Source organism: Pinus tabuliformis, chromosome 1_2, assembly GCF_031772625.1.
Source record: "Pinus tabuliformis cultivar Carrire ecotype Pingquan chromosome 1_2, CPIR1, whole genome shotgun sequence".
Taxonomy (NCBI): domain Eukaryota; kingdom Viridiplantae; phylum Streptophyta; class Pinopsida; order Pinales; family Pinaceae; genus Pinus; species Pinus tabuliformis.
The window spans coordinates 509814109-509839920 of NC_142298.1; positions in this window are offsets into that span (position 1 = coordinate 509814109).

Sequence of the window (25812 nt, forward strand, 5' to 3'; positions counted from 1 at the left end):
TTCCTATTTCTTCTTTTTACTTTTCTTTCTTTGCATTATGCTGACTCAACATATCAATGGGCAAGGTTGCTTGGTGTTTGAAATTTTCGTCAACATTTTTGCAGAGACCTATATCATGGATGGGTATTTATGCAAGGTGGTACTTGAATCTATAAATGCCTCCACTACATTTTTCTTTGCAAAATTTACAAAGGATCTTAGGGTTCCAAGAATATTGTCACAATAAGCCCAAGAAAATTCCTTCTCCCACGGCATTGTTGTAGTTTTGGACTTGTGTTTAAATTGTAGCTTGTGTTTAGATTTGGAGTTGTGCCTTCTATTTAATTTGGCTCCTGTAAAATACAATAAAAAATTAAAATTAAACATGTCATATATAACTTTTCCAAAAAGAGGGTTGGTTTTTAAGGATATGAGGTGTTGTTATGGATCAAAGAGGAGTATGTCCATCAACACAAGCACATTTCGACCTAATATATCATTATGACCTTGAAACATAATAAGGTATATATGAGGAAATGCTACCTAAAGGAAATATTATCAACATATATTGCATTGTAATCTTGAATTTTCAAGTTTGTTTAGCATAAGACAACTGAACCAATACATCAATAACAGATTCTGGAAGAACAAAAATACCCAAAGTTGTGAATGCATGGTTAAAGCCTTTGGAGTTGGCAAGACATCGACCAAGGAAGGAATGCTTGATGACTTGGCCAGTGGTTGGTATGAAACCATTTCTTAGTGCATTTTAAAAATCTATTTAAGCCCCATTTATACGGTTGAAAAGTCATAACCAAAGGCATATGCCGAACATTCGATTGCTGAACAGTGAAACTTGAAACTTTCCATTGAAAACGACATTGAAACTTCAATATAGTAATATACCTATTATTTAAGCCAAGTGCCAATGTACCTCGATTGTTGAATGGTGAAGCAGATAAGCCTGAAGGTAACACATGATGAAGGTTATGCGTGACTGCTCGAGGGTTGATATGGAGTATGGATAGAGCACACGCTGGCAACTACTCGATATGGAGTCTGGACTTAGGCTCACACTGGCAGTTCCCCGATATGGAGTCTGGACTATGTAATAGTGAGTAGTGACTGATTACTAAAGGTCTCAACATATGAGTTGCGAGCATGAGAAATGAGAAATAAATTTTGGAACGATCGTCGTTTATTTTTTAGCAATGCGGCATACCTAAACTTGAAAACTCGTGCTCGTTGAGTCAAGGCCAAAAATCGAATAAATCGAAATCAATCACAGGAATTTGCTTTAATCAGAAAGTCGCAAGTCAAACTTGCGTTTACCACAAGTTAAACTTGGTCAGTGTGGGTTTGACTCGTGAAGATTTGGATCGGATCGTTTTGAGAGTGAGCATATTACAACTCGTGATTAATCGCAATTGATCGGTGAGTCCTGTTTCACTGCTTGTAACAGAAATCTGAACTGAAAATAGGAGATCTTACAATTGAACCTAATTGTGAGTTTTCTAAACTAAAATTGGCCCATCGGCATTGTTTCTATTTGTAGCTGGGTGTGTCAACGGAAGAGATTCATTTTAAATCAGGTTCATGGAGAAAATATTTTATGGAAGATGTTTGTTTTATGTCGAGGAAGTCATAGTAATATTTTTTATTAAATTTGAATAACAATAATATCTACTCTGTATCTCCCGTATCTCATTATTTATATCTCTTGTAACTCATATAGAAAGTGGGTTAATAGTGGACATATAGCATCAAGTTCCACTCCTTTTAATCCAAATTTCTACATGCAAACCTTTGTGTCACTTGCACCACAAAGCCTTTGTTGTAGAATGTGGAGTTAACACCTACCTCTGCATGACAAAAGCTGCACATACCTTTTGACTTGTTTTTTTCACCTTTTATCCATTCTTTGTGTGGAGTCTAGGACAACAAGGTCCACATACTTTTTTTCCGTACCTCTATGTGAGTGTAACTTTGCACATTTCCTTTTCTTCAACCAATATCAAAAGAATTTATGAGCTTCTTTCAAGGCATGAATACATGCTTTAGTCATGGAAATTAGCAAAGTTTCTAAACCAAAAGATAACCATGGAGTTGACCTTTGCCATTTCAAATATGTTAGGATTCGATTGAGAGTTTTTTAGAGATAATTATTAATTGGCCTTCTACTTTTCCCTTTCTCTTAATATAAACTACATCTCTCATTACATTTCTAATCAAGAGATTTACATCAAATACTCGATCAAAGGGCCAAGGACTTTTCATAAATGCTTCCTTGTCCAGTAGAAGAATAATTGGTCAACATGTTAGCTTGGCTCCAATATCTTGGGAATTAATAATTGTTCTGAAAAATTACTACTCTTGTTTGAATCTAGAACTATGTTTAAGCTTTGAAAATGGATTTTCCTCCAAATTGATCTTGGAAAGGTCCTTATTAAAGGCCCCTCTATATCTCCTCCACTAGAATGAATGGCTTGTATGTTGAAAAGTATAGCAGAGCTCCCTTCTGAAAATCCTGATCATCACATTATCACCAAGAGCTCCTCCTTTTCCCCAAATTGGACCAAAAGGAACATTGAGTACTTAATTATGATCCAACCTGAGAAATTTTTATTGACACTGCAACTCAAGAGCTATTCAATTTAAAGTGCGCTAATAGGATTCATCATTATTTCATTGAATACGTATATTGTTTTTGAATATCTCATTTGTGCTTGTAGTATGTGGTACTGACCTTGTTTCACGTGAAAGGGTTTTTATTCTTGTACTATGACAATGCTAGTAATATTTATGCCTTTTGTAGTATTTGTACCCCATGATCATTTTTGCAAAATGTATGTCCTGTGTGGAAAGAAATACGCATTTAGTTATTACCTCCTAAACTAAATCATTGTTTCTTTTATTAGGTTCCATGTAACATCCTCTGCAAATTGAGGATGAATGGTACGTAATATCCTATCCATCCACATAGGCTATAGTCCTCCATAAAGGGGGGAAAACCCAAAATACCCATTGTTTGGCAATTTTTAGGGAAACTAGGCTTAAAAACCCCAAATTTGGGTTTGGAGTAAGGTTTACTCAGTCACTTAAGAATATGGAACCCCTCTGTAAAATTTATAAATAAAGAAGGATTGAATTCATTTTGGATCACCGAGTGTGGATTAATTCATTTGTTCTTGAGCATTAGCTCTGATAGTTTTTGACCCCTTCTATCTCTTGTCAATTTTGGTGGTGAAATATTCCACCCTAGTTGACATTCCCTTATTATCTCTCTATTTCGGCACAAGGGTCTCTGGCTGGTCAATGAATTCTATTAGATATTGGTCTCTTGTCCTTTTCTGGGCACAAGATTTTTGTTAAAGGTGAATGAATTTGGATGATAGTGTGAGATAGATTAGTTATGTTTGGCATACACCTCTCTTGAAGGAAGAAACAAAGTTTCTGAGTCCTTAATATCTTGTTTTGGGAAAACCCCTTACCTTGGATAGTGGATTCGTTTCTAGCACCTAGAGTAGCGAAACTCTTTGCTTTATTTAGTTTTTGCATGGATAGTTAAAAGGAGCACTTCCCTAGTTATTAATTCTCGGCCTTAGCTAAGGAAGCATGTTTGCATACCTCATATCATATTCAGTAGAGGAAGACTTTAATTGTCTTGTCTATCCATGGAAGGAAGGTGCATTAGGATTGGAGTTAAGAAAGTTGAGACATTGTTGTACATGTTTCTAGATTAATTGTACCTTCTAGACTAAAGGAAAAGTGAATAGTAGTGTTTGAAGTTTTTAGTTATTTCCTGTTTCAAAGAGTAATAAACAGTGATGTGATTTGAGTTTCAAATCTGTGTACTTGTTGTTACTTTCTTCAGTGGCATGTGCTTCCCTGTTCAAAACAAGGGGTTTTTCTGTAGTATCTAGCCTCCAAAGCTTCTTCAATGCAAACTAAATATCAAATCATGCCCTCGTACTCCAAATCATCTAAGGCATCACCCTAGAGAAACTCCAAAGTAGACCAATGAGGCTTGATAGGCCAACTCCAACCCCATGTCACCATACAAGTGTTGACATCACTGCTACAAAAATTATTCTGAAGTGTTGCTTCCTACACTAATTCCTAAGATGGATGCCCAAAGGGGTTCTAGAACAAGGCTCAACCTTCATTGCCACATTTAAGACTTTTCAAAGGGACCGACCCCTTTAAACCATACCAATTTTTACACTTTCACAATTTGGCCCTATTCCTATCAATTTTATATTTTGTATTGAAAATTCAGTCCTATTTTACCTGTTTATTAACTTTAGGAACAATTATAGGTCAGCTCCAGCAAAATTTCAAAAAATTTGTGGGTTAGGTTGGCATTTCTCCAAATACTATCACAAATGTATATATAATCAGGCATTTTCCTTTTTAGATCTTGATTGATTAAACAAAAAGGTTCGCTTCCTATGTAATTTTGTCCCATACCTCCACATCAGCACTCATAGATAACAATCTTCTTAATTCTTCATCTGTGTGCACAGTAAGGTCCCTTTTGGTTGCTATTTTTGATGGAGTAACCTCTGACAGTACACATTTTACCACGAAGATGTTGTTGGATAGAAATCTCCAGAGGAGTCTTACACCAGACATATAAATGGCTATTGTATATCATAATAATAAGAATTAACATATGAAGATGTGGCAGACCCTAAACTCTGTGCATTCAATCCATTTCTTTTTCTTTCATGGAAAATTTCGTTCTGCATAGTAGATGCGTTGTGGCACTTGAGTGTGTTCGCATAAAAAAATTCTAAGGCCAAACCCAGATTCTCATGTGTCATGGAAATTCAACGTATGCCTTGTTCACCTAAGAATAATTGTAACTTATATTAGGGTACTCATGGATAATCTCAAATCATCCCACTTAACAAGTTACCAAGACAAGGATTATCACATCCAATCTTGGTCTAAAACAATTAAGCAACACAATTTAAATCTTGACATGCCATAGCACCTGACATGTCTTAGAATGCCTTGGAACTATTTTGCATGCGTTAACATGCCCTACATTCCTTGGCATGCTTTGACACTCCCTAGCACAACATGGCACTTCCTGACATGCCTTGGTAGTTTAGCATACCTTGGCATTGCCTAGCATATAACCTTGTCACTCCCTCCTTAACACTCCTAGAACTCATTGAATCTCCCTCTCACACACTCTTATTCATTCATTTCCATGCATTTTGACCTAGTACTTCCTTATGTTTCCCTGACATCCCTTAACACTCCCTAAATCACCCTAGCACCTAACACATCTTAGCCTACCACCTTAACACTCTAGCATTCCTTGGCACTACATAGTAAACCTTGTCACTCTCTCCTTAGCACACCTAGATATCATTGACACTCCTGGTCACAAATGCTTATTCATTCATTTCCATGCATTTTTACCTAGTGCTCCCTTGTTTTTCCCTAGCACTCCTTATCACTCCTTGACACGTGTTGTTACACCCTAGCACCTATGACATCTTGGCATGTTTCCCTAGCCTCTAGCATGCCATAACACTGCCTAGAATACCTTGTCAATTTGTCCTTAGCACACATGAAACTCACTGAAACGTCTAATCACAAACTCTTATTTGTTCATTTCCATTCATTTTTACATAGTTCTCCCTTGTGTTTCCTTGGCACTCCCAGCTAACACTTCCTTGCACGTGTTGGCACATCTTGGCTGCATGTCAGCCTAGAACTCTAGCATTCCTTAGCATTGCCAAGCATGCCTTGTAACTCCTCCTTAACACACTTTGAACTCACTGACACTCCATGCCACACACTCGTATTCCTTCATTTCCATGCATTATGACCTAGTGCTCCCTTGTGTTTCCCTAGCACTCCCTAACACTCCTTGGCACAAATTGGCACACCATGGCTCTTGTCACATCTTAGTAGGCTTTCCTAGAACTCTATCATCTATTAGTACTAATTATCATACATTGTCACTCCCTCCTTAGCACACCTATAACTTGTTAACACCCCCTATCACACACACACATTCTTTCATTTACATGTAATTGAAACGATTCCTCCCTTGTGTTTCCTTGGCAATCCATAGCATATGTTGGTGCCACATCCTAGAACCTAGCACACATTGACATGCCTTAGTACTTGGCATGTCTTGGCATGCCTAACATTCCTTGGAACTTTCTAACATGTGTTAGCACTTCCTGAAATTCCTTGCACACCTTGGCACTCCCTAGTTTCATGCCCTCATAGATAACCTTACCTTTTTTGTGACTTGGGAACCCAACCAAGTCATTGAAAAGATAGTGCTATGCCTAGACCAAAGTCTCCCTTTGTCTCAAAATGCTTTTTCCATCCTCTTATCACAATCGTATGATTTCCTCCTACAAGTCCTCATATGAAATTCTCCTAACACACTTCTTCCATGGGACACCTAGAATTCACTAACACTCCCTAGCATAATCTCTTATTCATTCATTCCCATGCACTTTGAGCTAGTTCTTCCTTGTGATTCCCTGACACTACCAAACACTCCTTGACATGCATTGACACTATCTGGCATAGGTTAGCACACCTTTTCATTCCTTGGCATGCCATGGAAGTCCTTAATTATCATGACCTCATAACTACCCTTATTTGCTTTTAGACTTAGGAACCCAACCAAGTCCTGCCTTGACTACAACAACTTTACCAAGTTATATTTACTACAACTAGACTATGCCTTGTTCCCCTAATGGACTATAAATCATCTTAGGTTTCTCATGTCCAGTCTTAACTCACCCCACTTAACAAGTTAGCATGTCAAGGCTCACATCCAACTGTGCCCATAAAACAACTAAGCAACATAGTTTACATCTTCACATGCCATAACATTTGGCACGTATAACAATCCATTGGCACTACATGGCACACATTATCATCCCCTACATTCCTTGGCATGATTTCTCACTTCCTAACAGACCCTACCACTACCTAACATGCCCTAACACTCTAGCATGCCTTGGCACTGCCTAGCATATACCCTTGTCACTCCCTCCTTAACACAATTAGAACTTTCTGACACTCCCTATCACACACTCTTGTCCATTCATTTTCATGTAATTTTAACTAATTCTCCCTTGTGTTCTTGTGGCACTCCCTCACAGATATTGGCACACCCTAGAACTTGGCACATCTTGCCATGTCACCCTGGCACTCTAGCTTTCCTTGGAACTACCTAGCATACCATGTCACTACCTCCTTAGCACACCTAGAATTCGCTAACAATCCCTGTCACACACTCTTATTCATTCTTTTACATGCATTTGAAACTAGTGCTCCCTTGTTTTTCCCTAACACTCCATAAATCTCCCTGGCATGTATTGGCACACCTTAGTACCTAGCACATCTTGTCATGTTTCCCTGGCCTCTAGAATTCCTTAGCACTGCTTAGCATACCTTGTCACTCACTCCTTAGCACACACAAAAATCACTAACACTTCTTGTCACAAACTCTTAATCGTTCTTTTGCATGCATTATTTTCACCTAGTGCTCCCTTGTGTTTCCCTAATGCTCTCTAACACTTCCTAGCATTATTTGGCACACCATGGAACCTAGCACATATTGGTTGCATGTCGCTTTGGCACGCTAGAATGACTTAGCGCTACTTAATATACCATGTCACTCCCCTCTTACCACACCTGGAACTCATTAACACTCCCTATCACACACTCTTATTCATTCATTTCCATGCATTTTGACCTAGTGCTCCCTTGTGTTTCCCTAGCACTCACTAACACTCAACACACATTGGCACACCTAACTGCAATGAGTTTCACTAACAGTCAATCAAAAAATCCTTCTAGAGTCTAGCTAGTTACTTGTTCTTCACTAAGATATTACGGTTAAGTTTATTGTATAGTGTTCAGTGTGAAAATATTACTAGGTTTTTTTATCGCATTACTTGGAAGGTGGCTAAGCCACAAGCATGACGGTAAGGTTCCTGAATCTTGGATTGTAAAACTAACCAACAAATATATGACTATAAGATCTTTGGGAAATTGTAGTTCTCTAAAGAGATTCATGGTAGTGATTTTCCCATTAGGCTAGAACCAAGAACTCAATTGTTAATTAGATGCAGAGAAGTGGTAGTTTGATGTCGTAAATGTCAAATGCACAATTCAACAACATGATGGAGGCTTACCTCTGACATTAGGATTCAGTTTGTTATTTTCGTGGTGCAAACCCCATGATGTCCAAGTGTGACACCCTCCTTGCAACAACACCCTTCGAGTAGTTACCCAGTGACTTCCTTGCCTTTGATTTCCCTCTCCTCATATTGTTCACTCTTAGTTCCTTCTCCCTTACTCTCCCCTCATGGTGCTCTTTTTCTTCCTATTCTCCTTATCCCAATTTCTCTTCTCTTTCTACTTCTCACTTCATCCTTCTAGTTAGTTAGGGCTTGGCTAACTGGATTTTCTCTTTCCTGCCATTTCGCCTCCCATTTTCTCCCCATCTGTCATTTTCCTTCTTCCTAGGTCTGTTATAGAATCGACAAGGTGTGAGGGAGGTGAAAAATCCATTCATGTGTGCTAATAGGTTGCAAAATATCTCCCTACCCTCATTGACTTCATCAAGGCCTATAGATATTATGTCTGTGAGTGTCTCTAAGTCTCTTCTTAGGTCTTAGGTCTTAGGTCAAATTATTTTTACTCTTTCAACTATATGAGTCGAGCTATATGATCTTTAACCCCCCCATTAATAGAGTTCCTTATACTTGTATCACGCCCCTGGTATAAAGACATATGTATAGATTATTATGGTATATGTTGAACTTTCGTTTTTACCCTCACCTTGAAGTCATTGAGGTTCCATCTAACTCCCCCTAGTTAATACAAGGTTCATTGAGTTATAAAAATATGCCATCAATAATTATAAGTGGGTACCTTAAGGAAGGACCATTAATTGAAGCCTCATCAATGGATATTGGGTCGATGGTTAGGATTTTGATTCAATTAGACACTATTCACTATTATATTTGTGGGCATAGAGTAATTATGATCTTCCCCATGTACACAAGGATAACTGAGAAGTGTTTCCCATAATCATGCAAGTGGAACTTAAACATGTACATCATGGTAACCACAAAATATTTATCATATTTATACAATTCAAGGTGATAGGAAAATATTTACATTATATATGTGAATGTACTAAGAACAGGACCATTAGCATCATATCTACATATTTACCACAAGACGAGGGTCATTACAACCCCTTAAAAATAGCCATAAGGCCATCCTCTTTTGCAGCTCCTTGACCAAAAGGTTTTAATTGAAAAACACATAGTTCCTTTAAATATTTGTAGGTTGAGGCAACCACTTCAAGCCCTTGAACTTAAAGATAATCAAATATTTTCAATTTGTTACAGTAATAAGTCCATTATGCACACTCCTCATCTTAGAGTTGGGTAGAGAGGGAGAATACTTGATTGATGCCAACCTTGTAAATGAAACACTTTTCCTACTCATTGGTTGGACCCTCCACCACTAGTTGACACCAATAACACACACCAAAGTCCAAGATACCCATAATATGTGCCATACACCCAAGGGCTTGGACTACACCTCCATAAAATATACCTTCAACTTTAGATGTCCCGAAATAGTAATATCCTAAACCTAGCCTATTTGTTAGATTTTGTAACTTTCTCCTTATCTAACATTTGTTTTCAACTATTTAATCCACTTACCATGTAATCTCTCTTGTTTGCACCCACCTAGTATACAAGAACACTTATGTTTTTAATACAACGAAGTTAAGAGGGCATGTTTCTTTCTTACACTTAAATGTTTTCAATACAACCAAGTTAAGAGCACATGTTTCCTTTTCAAATTCCAAATGTATAACATGTCTATCTCTATAAACTAACAACAAAATCATTTCATAAAAATGGTAAGCTTAAAATTAAATTAAAATTAGATTATATTATTATGATAAATACACCAAATATGGAAAAAATATTTTCAAACACAACCATAAAAAGGAGTGTTAGTTTATCAAATACAACTACAAACTTATTAAGCCAGCCTAGGTCCATCTTAACCCAGATCTATCAAGTGCCGAGAGGTATCCAATCTCTCGATGTGAAAAGCTCCTTTTTGGCGCTTGATAGATCTAGGATAAGATGGATCTAGGCTGCTTATATAATACTATATAATATATATATTTGTATATATGTGTCTCTTTCTTATTTCCTCTCTCTATCCCACCCCAAAACATACACACTATCTCTCCATATCTATCTCTCTCTCCCTCCCTCTTCATCTCTGCCTCTCTCTTCCCTCTATTTCTCCTCTCTCCATCACTCCCTTGCCACTCCCTCTCTCTCTATAACTTTTTTCCTCTATGTCTTTCTTCTTCCTTCCCTCTCTCTCCCCCTCTAACTTCATCTCTCTCTCCTCTCTCTTAGTCCTCTCTCTCCCTTTCTCTCTCACCTCCTTTTGTCCCCCCCATCACTCTCTCTCTCTCTCCCCCCTCCATCTTTATGCCTCCCTCTCTATCTCTTTCCCTTCTCTCCCTATCTTTATCCCCACCTATTCTCTCTCTTCCCTCCTCTCTTCTCCCCCTCTCTCTCTATCCATCTATCCCTTGTCACTCCCTCTCTCTCTCCACTTCTATCTACCTATGCCTTAGTTCTTTTCTCCCTCTCTCTCCCCCTCCAACTCCATATCTCTCTCTCCCCCCTTTCTTCTTCTCTCTCTCCCCCTCCAACTCCATATCTCTCTCCCCCCTCTCTTCTTCTCTCTCTCCCCTCTCTCTCTTCCTACCTCCTTCTCTCCATCTCCCCCCATCACTCTCTCACTCTCTCACTCTCTCTCTCTCTCTCTCTCTCCACCCTCCATCTTTGTCACTATCTCCCTCCCCTTTCTTCCCTTCACTTTGCTTGCTATCATCACTTGGATCCTTAGTTAAGATAGATCTATGTTGGTTCTTACTAATATTTGTATTATATAAATTTCAAATCTTTAAATACAAAAGTTTTCTCATTTTTAATTTTATTAGAACCTTAATTTAATGTATATGGGAATAATTTTAGTAGTATTTAGGATAGAGGGTTTATATATATCTCAAAACTAATTACAACACTTAACTAATTACAACACTTTTCCTATTAGCTTTAAATAAAAAATGTTATAAAATTAAATTAAATTAAAATATTTGTATTGTGAAATAAGTTATGGTTTTTGGGCATGTGGTATTGATAAGCCATGGTATTGGCCCATGGTATTGTAACAAAGCCTATTTACAAGTTAATAATATCCATGGTAAAGTGGGGGTGAATATCATTGGTTAAGAATCTTGTCATATATATCTCAAAACTAATTACAACCCTTTTCCTATTAGCTTCAAATAAAAAATGTTATAAAATTAATTTAAATTAAAATATTTTTATTGTGAAATAAGTTATGGTTTTTGGGCATGTGGTATTGATAAGCCATGGTATTGACCCATGGTATTGTAACATAACCTATTTATAAGTTAATAATATCCATGGTAAAGTGGGGGTGAATATCAATGGTTAAGAATCTTGTCATATTAAAACATTTAGATTGTGAAATAAGATATGATATTTTGGCATGTGGTATTGATAAGCCATGGTATTATCTCATGCTATTGTAACAAATCCTATTCACAAGTTCATAATATCAATGACAAAGCGGGGGTGAATATCCCTAATTAAGAATCCTATCATATTCTTATAAAATATTTTGATTTTGAAATAAGTTACGTTTTTTGGGCATGTGATATTGATAAGCCATGGTATTGTAACAAAGTATATTTCCAAGTTAATAATATCCATGGTAAAGTGAGAATGAATATCCATGGTTAAGAATATTTTCATACTATTATAAAATATTTTGATCGTGGAATAACTTATGCTTTTAGATCATGTGGTATTGATAAGCCATAGTATTGGTCCATTGTATTATAACAAAACCATTTTTTTACAAGTTAATAATATCCACTGGTCCATGGTATTATAACAAAACCATTTTTTTACAAGTTAATAATATCCACTGTAAAGTGGGGGGTGAATATCCATGGTTAAGAATCTTGTCATATTGTTATAAAAAAATTTGGTTGTGAAATAAGTTATGGTTTTTGGGCTTGAGGTATTGAGAAGCCATGGTATTGGCTCATGGTATTGTAACAAAACCTATTCACAAGTTAATAACAAAATCAAAATATAACAAATTGAATTTTATTATTTTGATTATTAATTGAGCCAAAATTTAGATTTTTGCACTCATCCCCATTCTTTTGAATTTTATTATTATTATTACTATTATTATTTAACTAAGCCCATATTTATAATTGTTTACATACTTACATTACACCTACACATCTACTCTATACTCTATAAATATTCTATTTATTGTTTTTTAGGGAGGGAAATTTTAACATTTTTGAAAAAATTCAGCCTTAATTTTGATGTAACAAAGCCCTCCCAATTCCAATCTTCATTTACGTTCTAAAACAAGTAGTATATTTTCACTTTTCATAGGGCGGAGGGAAAACGAGTAGATATTTTGACTTTTCACAGGGCGGGAGGGAAAACAAGATTAAATAGAGTTGTGAATTAAATTTTGACATTTCATAAGGCGGAGGGAAAACAAGTAGCATATTTTCACTTTTCACAGGGTGGGAGGGAAAACTAGATTGAAGAGAGTTGTGAATTAAATTTTCACTTTTCATAAGGTGGAGGGAAAACGAGTAGCATATTTTCACTTTTCACAGGCGAGAGGGAAAACAAGATTGAAGAGAGTTGTGAATTAATGTTTTACCAGTAGCAGACTGATATCGAACCCCACCATTGGATCTTCAATCCATTCATGGCGCCCATGTATGTTTCATTTCTAATCTCACTACATTTCCACCCCACTTTTAGTCTTCTTCCACACAGGGAGGAGTACACACACACCTCAGATCTCTAACCCCACCATTGGATCTTCAATCCATTAAAGGAACCCAGGTATGTTTCATTTCTAACCTCACTGCATTTCCACCCCACGTTTAGTCTTCTTCCACACAGGAAGGAGTATACACACCTCAGATCTTCTCTGGTTCAAAATTAAATATTTTTTTCATCCTTGCTTTCAAGTTTACGAGTAGCATATTTTCACTTTTCACAGGGTGGGAGGGAAAATGAGATTGAAGAGACTTGTGAATTAAGGTTTTACCAGTAGCAGACTGATATCGAACCCCACCATTGGATATTCAATCCATTAATGGGGCCAGGTATGTTTCATTTATAACCTTATGCATTTCCACCCCACTTTTAGTCTTCTTCAACACAGGGAGGAGTACACACACCTCAGATCTCTGGTTCAAAATTCACTATTTTTTTCATCCTTAAGTTTATGTTTGGAGGGATGGCATTGGCATTTGATGACTTTGGGAGGCTTAAGATGTTCAAAATTTCTAACATTGTGGTCACGAGGGCTGTTATGAGAATACTACGCCCCTCACTGGACTCCAATGGAATAAAAATGAAGCTCTAGAACCCCTTAAATTATCAAAATTAGTAGAATTTATTTTAAAACTTTTATGATTCATAACTAAAAATTACTTAAATTTTCTGTAAAAACTGAAATAAACCATTAAATTATGAAAATTAGTAGAATTTACTTTAAAACTTATATGATTCATAACTAAAAATTACTTAAATTTTCTGTAAAGATTGAAATAAGCCAATACTCTGCGATCTACTCACTCTTTCTCACAAACTCTGAGGCCCACTGAGCTAGATGCTCTAATGTGCATTAAGGGAATTTTAGCCCCTAGATTTGTACGTTCCATATTCCATCATGTTGGTTCCATTTATAAGTACATGTCGGTTTTCGTTGTGGGTAGTTCTCCTATTTTACAGGAGCTAGATTTTTACGGCCTGCATGTCAAACATAGCTACATGGTATTGGTCCATGCATGTAATATACCCAATAACTTCTGTGCACTTTGAGGATGTGGTACTTTAGTTTACCACCCAAATTTACACAAAAATTGAACCCAAATTCACACAAATTTACGAAGTAACTGAAGTGAATAATTCACACAAAAAGTGAACCCAAATTCACACAAATTTACAAAGTAACTGAACTGCATTGTTTCTGTTATTAACTATTTACTATTGACATGCATGAAACCATAGATTTATGCAACCTAAATACACACAACCATTCCATTAATCACGAATCCATAAATCACAAATGACACAAGCAGGGCAACCTAAAAATTAATTCAAAAATGAAATAAACCATAAAAAAATTAGTAATAATTCAATACAATTCATATATACATTTAGGAATACTTATCTATCTAGAATTTTTCAACAATTAGTTGCAGAAGAGGGAAGTAAGATCACAACCATATAACTAAAGATCAATCACAGTTCATATCTTACTCGATCACTCACTTCATCATTGACATTAACACTATTTCTCTTGATCACAGGATCCGTTGTTTGTTAGTAAGATCTTTGTTTGACAATAGACCACACATAAGGCTATGCAGGCGTATTGTCTTACTGTCCATAAGCATACCTGAAATATAATCTCTCCATGAGTATAATTGATGGCATTTACTATATTGGAGCATCTGTATTTTTCGTTATTTTATGGTTTGTCTCTATAGAGTTTATTTTACTGGGTGTACACTGTATGCATCTCAAAATTTCTCTTTAGGAAATCCTATTTTTATTCTTTCCAAGAAAAGCTCTCTGGGGAATCCCAATGGATGTTTCCCCAAATTCATGGATGGCATCCCTGGTAAACCCATTGGCATTGACTAGTGCACCTCACCCAAGGGATTTTGAACAGGGCACCTGCCAGCACAGAACTAGCCAAATACCTAGTAACATTAATGACATTTAGTTGGGCTAACCCCTTAAGCTCAATAAATCATAATCAACTACACTATTTGCCATATTAACATTTGATCCTATTTAACATTTTGTTAGAGTAACCATAAGAATCCAAGTTTTTTCCTATTTTTATTTTGGTTTTTAATTCCTTTTTTGGTGTGGTGACAACTTTATATGACTATTTTTGTCAAGTATATATTGAAAACTAGATGCTCTCTTACATTCTACCTTGTCTGTTATGTATTGATGCAGTTCAGTTTCATTAGTTGTGACCAAAGAACTGTGTTAGGCATGTATACGAGTATTATTGTATCACTATTTATAAACTAAACATTGTCCTTAAACAAGAAAAGTAGATCCTTAATGCTATATGTTTGCATCTGCGAGAACTTCCAATCATAATAAATGAGGTGAAATTTAAGTGTTTCTAGAATCCAAATCTCAAGTTTTGTGAATTCACTCATATATGGCCCTGGAAAAGCGAAGTGAAATTTAATTATTTCCAAATCTTAAGTTTTGTGAATTCACTCATATTTGGTGCTAGAATCTTTTGAGAAAATGAAAAGAATTTCTTTTAGTTGCATTCAAATTTTCCAAAAATAATACTAAATTTCACCTTCACTAAAATTCTCCCTGAAATGGCTTTGGGACTAAAAATCTTGTAAATATTTTTAGGGAAACAACACAACACTTCTTCCAGATTAGAGTTTTATAACACTAGGTACTAAAATAGTCTTCTATTTTCTATTGCAAATGTCTGATAGAGTCTACCGAGAAACTGATCAGAAAATTAGGTAGATGCACTGGACGGACTAAATAATTTTGAATGAATAATCGCTTAACATAAATGATATATTAGGTTCCATAAATATATAACTTAAAAGCATGAATTGAAGAAGAAATATCAACAAGATTGACATATTCTTAATTGAGTTGAATGTGGCCAAGAATAACTTTGACTAGAGGGTGTTGAAAATGGCAGAATTTTGCTTTGGTTAGATAGATTTAGAACTAAAAATCAGCAGTTTTCTTGCTTTCATAACTTGGGAAGATTTTTGTATCTCAAGTCTCAACCTTATTGAATAATATGATTTATGCCTTGCAATGTTGAGATATGTTGTGATACCACTTGCTAGTAACCCAAACACTTTGGATGAAAATTTAGTTGTGAATTTTACATGCAAAAGATATAAGTGAAAATATAGATTAATTGTCCCTTGTGTAGAATTTCCTTGAAATTCTACTACTGCATGAATGAATAAATCTGAAACTAATTGTTGCACCAAGACAAAGAATATGTTTACCAATTTGTAGTGGAATAGAACAAAAATAAAACACAGTCACACTATAGAAAAACAAATAATTTTTTCTAGGGAACCCAACTAGGAAAACCCTTTGCTAGTTGTAGAAGTTTAAAATACTATCCATATTAGACTTTGAGACACCTTCTTCAAGACTAGGTTCATCGATGCTTATTGATTTCCATATTCATTTTCATAAGCATTAGGGTTGTTTTTCGTCAAATCAGAGTAGCTAGAAAGTGTCTCTTTGATTTTAGAAAGTAGATCGGGATCAACTTCATCCAAGAATCCCCTAGAAGGCTCATTAGTAGCAAGAAGAAAGGTATTTTTTTTATTTTATTTCATCACATGCATCCATCATAATCATTGATTTGTCTTCATTTCTTTCACAATCATTTTCAATATTAGATGCAAAAGGTAATTTAGTATGATATAATCCTTAGGTAACCAACCTCAGACATATTGTTGGTTAATTTATGTTGTTTGAAGTTTATTGAGTTTGATTTTTATCATGCAACTACTAGAAGCATGCTAGCATGGGTGAGTTGATTATCGTGATAACAATGTTATCGTTTGATATAGTCCTTGAAAGGAACTTATAGTTGATGGTCAAAATTTCACATTCCTTTCATTTTTTTATCTTCACATATAAAAAATATCTTTATGTTATAGCCTCTAGCTACATATATACAGTAACCGCCACTAAGAAGTTGGATGCCATCATTTTTGACCTTGAGATTACTCAAATTACCTTTGTTTGAGTTGAAAATGTCATTAGATATCATTATATCGGCTATTGCAGAGCATGAATCCAATTTACCTTTTCTTCAGTTTAAAATGTAATTAGATCTTGCTATATCATATTTTGTAGAGAATGAATCCAATTTCACATAGTCCATTTGCTTGAGGTATAACAAAGCTACTTTATTTCATTAAACTTACTTTTCATATTCTATTTGCCAATCGTGATTATGCAGGCCACATCTGCATTGGAAAAGGGGCATATTTAATGATGTGTGGAAGGAGAGGGAAGCTTCAATTATGTCCATTCAAACTTTCTAAGGTATGTAATAATTAAAAAAAAAAAATCTCCATAGAATGTTGTGCTTTAACTTTTTCTTTTGATAATGGATTATTTATGTGATTTCCCCTCTCTTACACACAACCAGAGTCCATACATACATGGTTTTTTCGGATATGTGGACAATGGATAGATTTATGCTAGCCATTTATCTAGAGATTTACACTGTACAAGATCAAGAATTTACAGTTGAATATTTCCTTGCCACTAAATTAGAGTTGAAGGGTCAGACTCCTATTTTTTAGCCATATACCTCACTTTTAAATCAATTTATTGTTGACTCTGTATAGACCTTCCATGGGAGGGCAAAGAGTGATCACTACCATTGCTTAATCTTTCTGCAGACCAAGTAAAGATTCCAAATGTGTATAAATTAGTGGCTCCTTGGAGAATCCCAAGAGTGGCGCTATTGTAGCAACAAGAAATTCGTTTATTTTGAGTTCTTCATTAGTGCATTGATAATATATTGTTTATTCCATACAATACCTCAACAATGTATGATCAAATTATAGTTAAGCTTGTCATAATATTTTGACTTACCCTCTTTTAGAGGGAAACTAGAGTGTGTGTCAAGCTTGCACATCACAATTGTATCATGCAAAGTTTACCTGGGACAAGTTTTTTGGATCTAAGCAGCAAGATACCTGTTGGAATTCAAGAGGCAACAATACTACAAAGTGGGAAAGAGGTTTCACAGTTAACCTGGCTTTCACATTATGGTTGGAGTCGGTTTGTTGGCAAGATGTTGGATACCCCAACTTCCTTTTTATGACTGAGTGCAAGATTGAATCCTTCGACATATTCCTCGCTCAATTGTCATTAAGTGATGGGTTTTCTCAGAAGTTCTTCACACCTATAAACTTTACTAGAGTTGTTCTTGAGTCTTTGGAGGTGGTTAGCTTTTCAATGCACACACGAACAAGAAGAGGACAAATAATATTCCCGGCTAATTTGAAGTTATCTACCTGTGCATAGGGTGTTCCCAATCATAAACTTGATGACTCGCTCTACTTATTTCTAGTGAACAACTTTTGGGACTTGCCATGAATCGTGAGACAATTCCAACCCCATAACTATAAATTTCGTATTTAAATCTATACCCAATATATTAGAATCTGCATAAGGAGAACTCCATTCTTGTTTCAAAAGAACATGCAATCAACTTGTACCATTCTATTTAATCTTTTTTGTATTTAGTCACATCCTTGGTCTGTGACATAACAATGCAATAGGCTACCTTGCATTTTCTATACTAACAATCCTAAAAAATAATAAAGTATGCCCAAATCTATCATTTCAAATGATCTATGTAGCTCACCTTTTGGTTTTTCAATTATCGAATTTGTTACCTATATTGATGAGATCATATACCACCGATACCAAAGTGACAATATATGTTATAGTTTTATCTGTGTTTCTCTGAAGGTGTTTCTCCTTCAGTATAGCAGCAATACACTATAGTTTCCATTTAGGGGAGAAGTGTACCGAGTAGCAACCTTGGCCTGTATGCAGATGGGTTGAATGCACATTAGTCTCTATCTATTGTTTTGAAGGTGTTTGTCCTTCAACAATACTTCATCTCAGTAGATCCTTTTGGTTTGCACCTTTAGTAGATGCATGCAACCTTGGGATACATGTTGTAGATTATAGTTTTCCTATGAGGTTGTAGCAGCGATAAAAGAAGTGCATTGATTTTAGGCATCTTGTGGTTGTTGTATGAAAGAATGTTTGTTTAGTGTTTCCCAAACTTAGATACAACCATATTTAGTATGCTTTTATAGTTTGACATAGATGCTCACTTTTCTTAATTTAGGTGTTTTTCTTAGTTCTATTTTATGCACAAATTTATATTTAAGAAAAGTGCACAGTAGAGAAGGGTTCTATATTTTGAGCAGGGGACACAATTCTAGCTAGGAGGTACTCTATTCTAGGAATATTTTTCCATGCAGGCTAGGTGCTTTATCTGAGAATCCCAAGAGGCGGTATTGTAGCAATAAGAAATTCACTTATTTTGAGTTCTTCATTAGTGCATTGATAGTATATTGTTTATTCCATGCAATACCTCAATAGTGTATGATCAAATTACAGTTAAGATTGTCATAATATTTTGACTTGCCCTCTTTTAGAGGGAAACTAGAGCATGTGTCAAGCTTGCACGTCACAATTGTGTCATGCAGAGTTTAGCTAGCGTGAGTTTTGTCGATCTAAGAAACCAAATACCTGCTGGAATTCAAGAGGGAACAATACTACAAAGTGGGAAAGAGGTTTTGTAGTTAACCTACCTTTCACATTATGGTTGGAGTTGATTTGTTGGCAAGATGTTGGATACCCCAACTTCTTTTTTATGATTGAGTGCAAGATTCAATCCTTCGACATATTCCTCGCTCAAGTGTCATTAAGCGATGGGTTTTCTCAGAAGTCCTTTACATCTATAAACTTTACCAGAGTTTTTATTGAGTCTTTGGATGTGGTTATCTTTTGAAATCACACATGTACAAGAAGACGAGAAATAATATGCCCAATTGATTTCAAGTTATCTTCCTGCGAATAGGGTGTTCCCTTCCATAAACCTGACGACTCACTCTGCTTCTTTCTAGTGAACAATTTTGGGACTTTTCATGAATTGTGAGACAATTTCAACCCCATAACTCTCAGTTTCTTATTTAAAGTTATAACCGCTAGATTAGAACCCACGCAAGGAGAATTCCATTCCTGTTTCAAAAGAACCTGCAATTGACTTATATCATGCTATTTAATATTTTATGTATTCCTTCACATCCTTGGACTGTGACATAAAGACGCAACAGGCTATCTTGCATTTTCTATACTAACACTCCTAAACAATAATAAAGTATGCCCAAATCTATCATTTCAAATGATCTACGCATCTCACCTTTTGGTTTTTCAATTATCAAAGTTGTTACCTATATTGATGATGTCATCGACAACCGAGGCCACAATGACAATGTTTGTTAGAGTTTTATCCGTGTTGCACTAAAGGTGTTTTTTTCTTTAGCAACACTACAATACATTGTAGTTTCCATTCAGCGGAGAAGTGTACCCAGTAGCAGCCTTGGTCTGTGTGAAGATGGGTTGAATTCACGGTATACTTTATCTATTGTTTTGAAGGTGTTTCTCCTTCAATATTACTTCATCTCAGTAGATATTTTCAATCTACACCTTCAACAGATGCACACAACCTTGGGGTACATGCTATAGATTCCAGTTTTGTTGTGAGGGTATAGCAACGATGAAAGAATCACATCAATTTTATGCATATTATTGTTGATGTATGAAATCATGCTTGTCTAGTGTTTCCCAAACTTATATAGAGCCATATTTATTGTACTTTTATAGTTTGACTTAGATGCTCACTTTTCTTAATTTAGGTGTTTTTCTTAGTACTATTTTATGCATAGATTTATCGTTAAGAAAAGTTCACAGTAGAGAAGGGTTCTATATTTTGAGCAGGGGAGACTCTTCTAGGTAGGGGGTACTCTATTCAAGGGAGCTTTTGTCATGCATGTTAGGTGCTTTATCCTAGATAGAGTTCCAAGTCCTTTCCTCCTTGACAAATTCCCTACCAAGACAGACACCGGTGGATAGAGTTCCAAGTCCCTAAATTTTCCAAAAACCCACTTGAGCCTAGCTATCTAGCCTAAAATCATTTACATTCTAGTCATCTCTTGGTTGTGATTTCATAGAGAAATCCCTCTCTAGTTTGGCGGGGCTAGCTACCAAACTAAAAGCTTGTTCCGTGGTTACCTCTGTCGATCTCCTCATAAGCCTGGAACATTATGGAGGATAACATAGGGCATGACAACTACGGAGTGCCAAGGTGTTCTAGTGAATGTAAGGTTCCCAAGTCATGGAAAAATGAAATGCTAGTTGTAAGGTCATGAATACCAAGGTTTGTTATGGAAGGCTATGGCATGCTAATATGTGCCATATAGTACGAAGACATGTCAAACAAGCTAAGATGTGCCAAGTGCTAAGGCATGCCAAGATGTATAAGGGTTCCAAGTCCCTGCCTCCTCTTCTTCCATATGCTATCCACTTATGACATTTCCTTTGCAATATTTGGTGCATTTGATAGTTGTAGGTCATTTATAGGTTATACATGTCTTCAGAGTTTCACTTATAATTGAGCATTCAATTGAACATACTGATTCTCTTACACATTACTATTTTTCCCTCCACCCAATTTCCATAAATTCAATAACCATTAGGTAGGGACCTACAGCTTCAATGTTGCTTTTCTTGTTTAGTAAAATATTTCCTACACATTAATTTATTGAAAGTTGTAGAATTTACAATTTATGAAGTTTCAAGGTATAATTTTTAAAAATATAATTCTTGAAAGGGTGCTAGCTCAATGGAAGAGAACCTACTTTACAAGTAGGAGGTTGGAGGTTTGATTCCATTGTGACCTGACATCCATATGGAATGGCGACGATCAAACTTTGGAGATGATGGCTCTTTTGACCATCACCAATGAGCTTTGATGACATTTTTCGACCCTCACCAAAAATATGAAATGGTGACGGTCAACGAACACCACCATATATACGCATCAATAATGACGACCCTCAAAAGTCTGTAACCATAAATCGTTGTTGTTGATATGAAATGGTGACGGTCATTGTCTGTCATTATAGTCATTATTCGTGATGGACCTTGAATGTCACCACAACACCTATACTTATAGCAATGCAGATTTTGGTGATGGTCAATGAACGTCACCATATATATGCACCAATAGTGACAGTCATTAAAGATCCATCACAATAAATCATTATTGTTCATATGAAATGGTGATGGTCACCATCCATCATTATAATCAATATTCGTGACAGACCATGAATGTCACCATAACACCTACACTTTTGGTGACGTTCAGTTTTTGGTGACCCAGGCTATGGTCCGTCACCATTTCTCATATGCAATGGTGACGATCGCTATCCATCATTACAAATCATTATTGGTGACGGACTTTGTATATCACTACGACACCTATACTTTTGGTGATGTCGCCTTTGGTGACGTTCAGTTTTTGGTGACAAATGCTCTTTTGACCGTCACCAATGAGCTTATGGTGACATTTTTTGCCCCTCACCAATGTCCTTTTTCTTGTAGTGAGACTTCGATCTCACTACATCATACCAAGAAAGGTTCCTCCAAATTTAATGGTCTAGATGAATTTATAATGCAAGCTCTCCTAGACACCGAGGTAATTGGTGAGCCCTGGTATTGCACCAAGAGTGTTGTAACTCCTAGGGGCTCCTCAACTCTATTTATCAACCCGGGTTTCTGATGCAAGAGCATCTAGACTTAGCCAGCAATGTGAAAGTCTGTTCACATTTTGTGTCTAAACAAGTTGAATTTCACTGACCTGAGTGGTCAAAAGTCAGTTTTTACTGAGAGGGTTGGATCTCTCAAGAAATGAGTTGTATTTCATTATTGCAATAGTTAGAAATTATCTTATTTTAGATTCAAAGATAAGTTGTTAGCATAGGTGTGTGATAGAGCTTGAAACTAGAGATTGATTGTTAGAATGTTTAAAGATAGAGATTGAGTAGTTAGAGTGGGATTAGATTGATAAAAAAGAAGAAAAATGTAATACAAAGGGATTAGCAAGGATGAGAGAGGATTGAGGAAGCAAGAGTCGGGTGACAAAGTGAGGAATTCCATATTGAACAGAGGTCTTTTAAATTGTTGTAATCGATATGAAGACGAAACTCTGTAACCATTTTTTATAATAAATGATTGATGTCGTATGTATGTTTATATACTGATTCTGTGTGAAATTTCATTTGGGCCGTTGTTTATTTGTATTCGGGACAAAGTCAAATGCTTCTCTGTTTTCATGCTTTACGATATAAAACACAGAGTAAGTCCTTAAGAAATTCCGAAGTGTGATCGCCGAAATATCGCATCGCAAGGAAGCCTTTGTGTGTTATTGGAACCTCGGTCGTGGGACAGAGCGATATGCGGTTGCGATACATCGCATCGCAATATTTCGTTACAAAGACAATGGGCCTAGAGCATTGAGAAACTGTGATATGCGATGAGTAGTGAGATCATTGAATATGTCGCATCACAACACTGTTTGTATGTATCGAGACTAGAATACTTGCCCATATCGATTTGTGATTGCGATATAACTTGGACCATTGGCTCTAAGGTGAGACAATCTATGGTGAATCATCAATGGTTCTAATTAAAAGGGGAAGTATAATTGTTTCAAGCTTTTACAATGGAGATCCGATCAGAGCAGTGCTCCAGGAGATTGAACTATAAAAAGAGATAGAAAATGCAGGGCCAATTGTTCAAATTTTCTTGAAGCAATCGATTCATGCATCATTTGTGGTATCAGAGCACAAAGAGATTAAAGATTGATTGCAGTAAACATGCTGCCAAGGAGAGGGGCTGGAATTGGTCAAGGAAGGCCAGAAGCAAATTTAGTTTTGCTGGAGGAGATACAAATTCTACATACGAGGATGGAAACAATTGAGACTGCTCAGAGAAGAACACCTGATGAAGGGGACAACAGTGCTAAAGAAGAATCTTTTGAGGAATAAGAAGAGGAGGAAAATGAAACTATCATAGTTATTAAGATGTTGGCGAAAGTAGGAGGAAAACCAAAGCTGGAAATTCCTACGTGTGAGGGGAGTCTCAATGCAGAAGAGCTAATGGATTGGATTAGGTCATTAGACAAATATTTTGACTATGAAGAGGAGGTTGACAACAAGAAGAAGGTGAGATTTGTAGTCACCAGATTAAAGGGTCATGCAGGTTTTTGGTGGGATGAACTACAAACATCCAAAATGAGGAAAGGAAAGTCCAAGATCAAGCAATGGGACAAAATGGTAAGTAAAATGAAAGCCAAATTTATGCCTAAAGATTATCAGTTAAATCCTTTTAAACAGTTGTAGAATTTAAGGCAGAAATGAATATTTGTTAAAGAGTACACAGAAGAATTTTATAGATTAAGTATTAGAGCAGGACATGTAGAAGATGACATGGATAAGGTAGCCAGATATATCAATGGCTTAAGATATGACATACAAGACGAGATCAACTTGTTAAATATGAAGACTATTGAGGATGCCTATCAAGCAAGTTTGAAGGTAGAGGATAATATGTTGAGAAAACATAATTAGAGGAATAGAGGAAGAAGCTTAGTAATAGGTATAGGAACTACCAGACCAAGGGGACAGCAACATCAGCATGAAGCAGGCAGTTCAAGTAGTAAACCACCACAAAGATGGGATTTTAATAGAGGGAGATTTTCTCCCAGAGGAAGAGGCTGAGGAAGAGATGTTCGATGCTACACATGTGGAGAATGGGGACATTTGTCGTGGGACTGTCCTCATAATAAACAAGCAAGTCAGAGGAGTGCGAATGTGGCTGAAGCAAAGCCAGAAACACGTCGACTTATGGAAAAGGAGGAATCTCCTGAAGTAGGAGAATCCATGTTGTTGAGAAGGACATTGCTTAAGACAGAGAAAGAGATTGAAGAACCAGTGCAGAGGAAGAATTTATTCAGAACTACCTGTAAATCCAAAGGTAAGTGTTGTAAAGTAATAATTGATAGTGGAAGCACTGATAACCTTGTTTCTACAGAGATGGTGGACAAGATCGGATTAGCGAAGACAGTGCAGCCTACTCCTTACAAAGTGTCGTTGTTGCAGAAAGGACATCAGTTCATTGTGACAGAACAATGCAAGATTGAAATACAAATTGGTATGTATAAGGATGTAATATTATGCGATGTAATGCCAATGGATGTATGCCATGTATTGCTAGGAAGACCATCGTAGTTTGATCGGAAAGCTATTCATGATGGGAGGAGAAACACTTATACTCTGGAGAAGGATGGAACTAAACACACATTGCTGCCATTGAAGGATGACGCTGACAAAGGACCACTTGGAAGTAGTGTTATGATGATGAGAGGAAAGGAGCTTTTTCAAGAGATTGGAAAAGGTGAAGAAATGCATTTTGCTATCATAGGGAGACCGAAGGTAATTTTAACTTCCATGAACTTGAATGATTTTCCTGAATAAGTAAAAATTTTGTTAGATGATTTTTCTGACATTGTTGTGGATGAGTTTCCAAATGCGTTACCACCTGTTCGGAGTATCAGTAATCACATTGACTTAATACCGGGAGCAAGTTTTCCAAACAAAGCCACTTACAGGTTGACACCTCAAGAGAATGCAGAAGTTGGAAGGCAAGTACAATAATTGATGGATAAGGGACTAATCAGAGAAAGTCTTAGTCCATGTGTTGTACCAACAGTACTCAGTCCAAAGAAAGGAGGTGAATGGTGTATGTGCACAGATTCCAGAGCCATAAACAAGATCACAATCAGGTATAGATTTCCTTTGCCATGTATGGATGATTTAATGGATTGTTTGAGTGGATCAAAGTATTTTACTAAAATAGATCTGAAGAGTGGATATCATCAAATAAGAATTCGAGAAGGAGATGAATGGAAGACTGCATTTAAAACAAACAATAGGTTGTATGAGTGGTT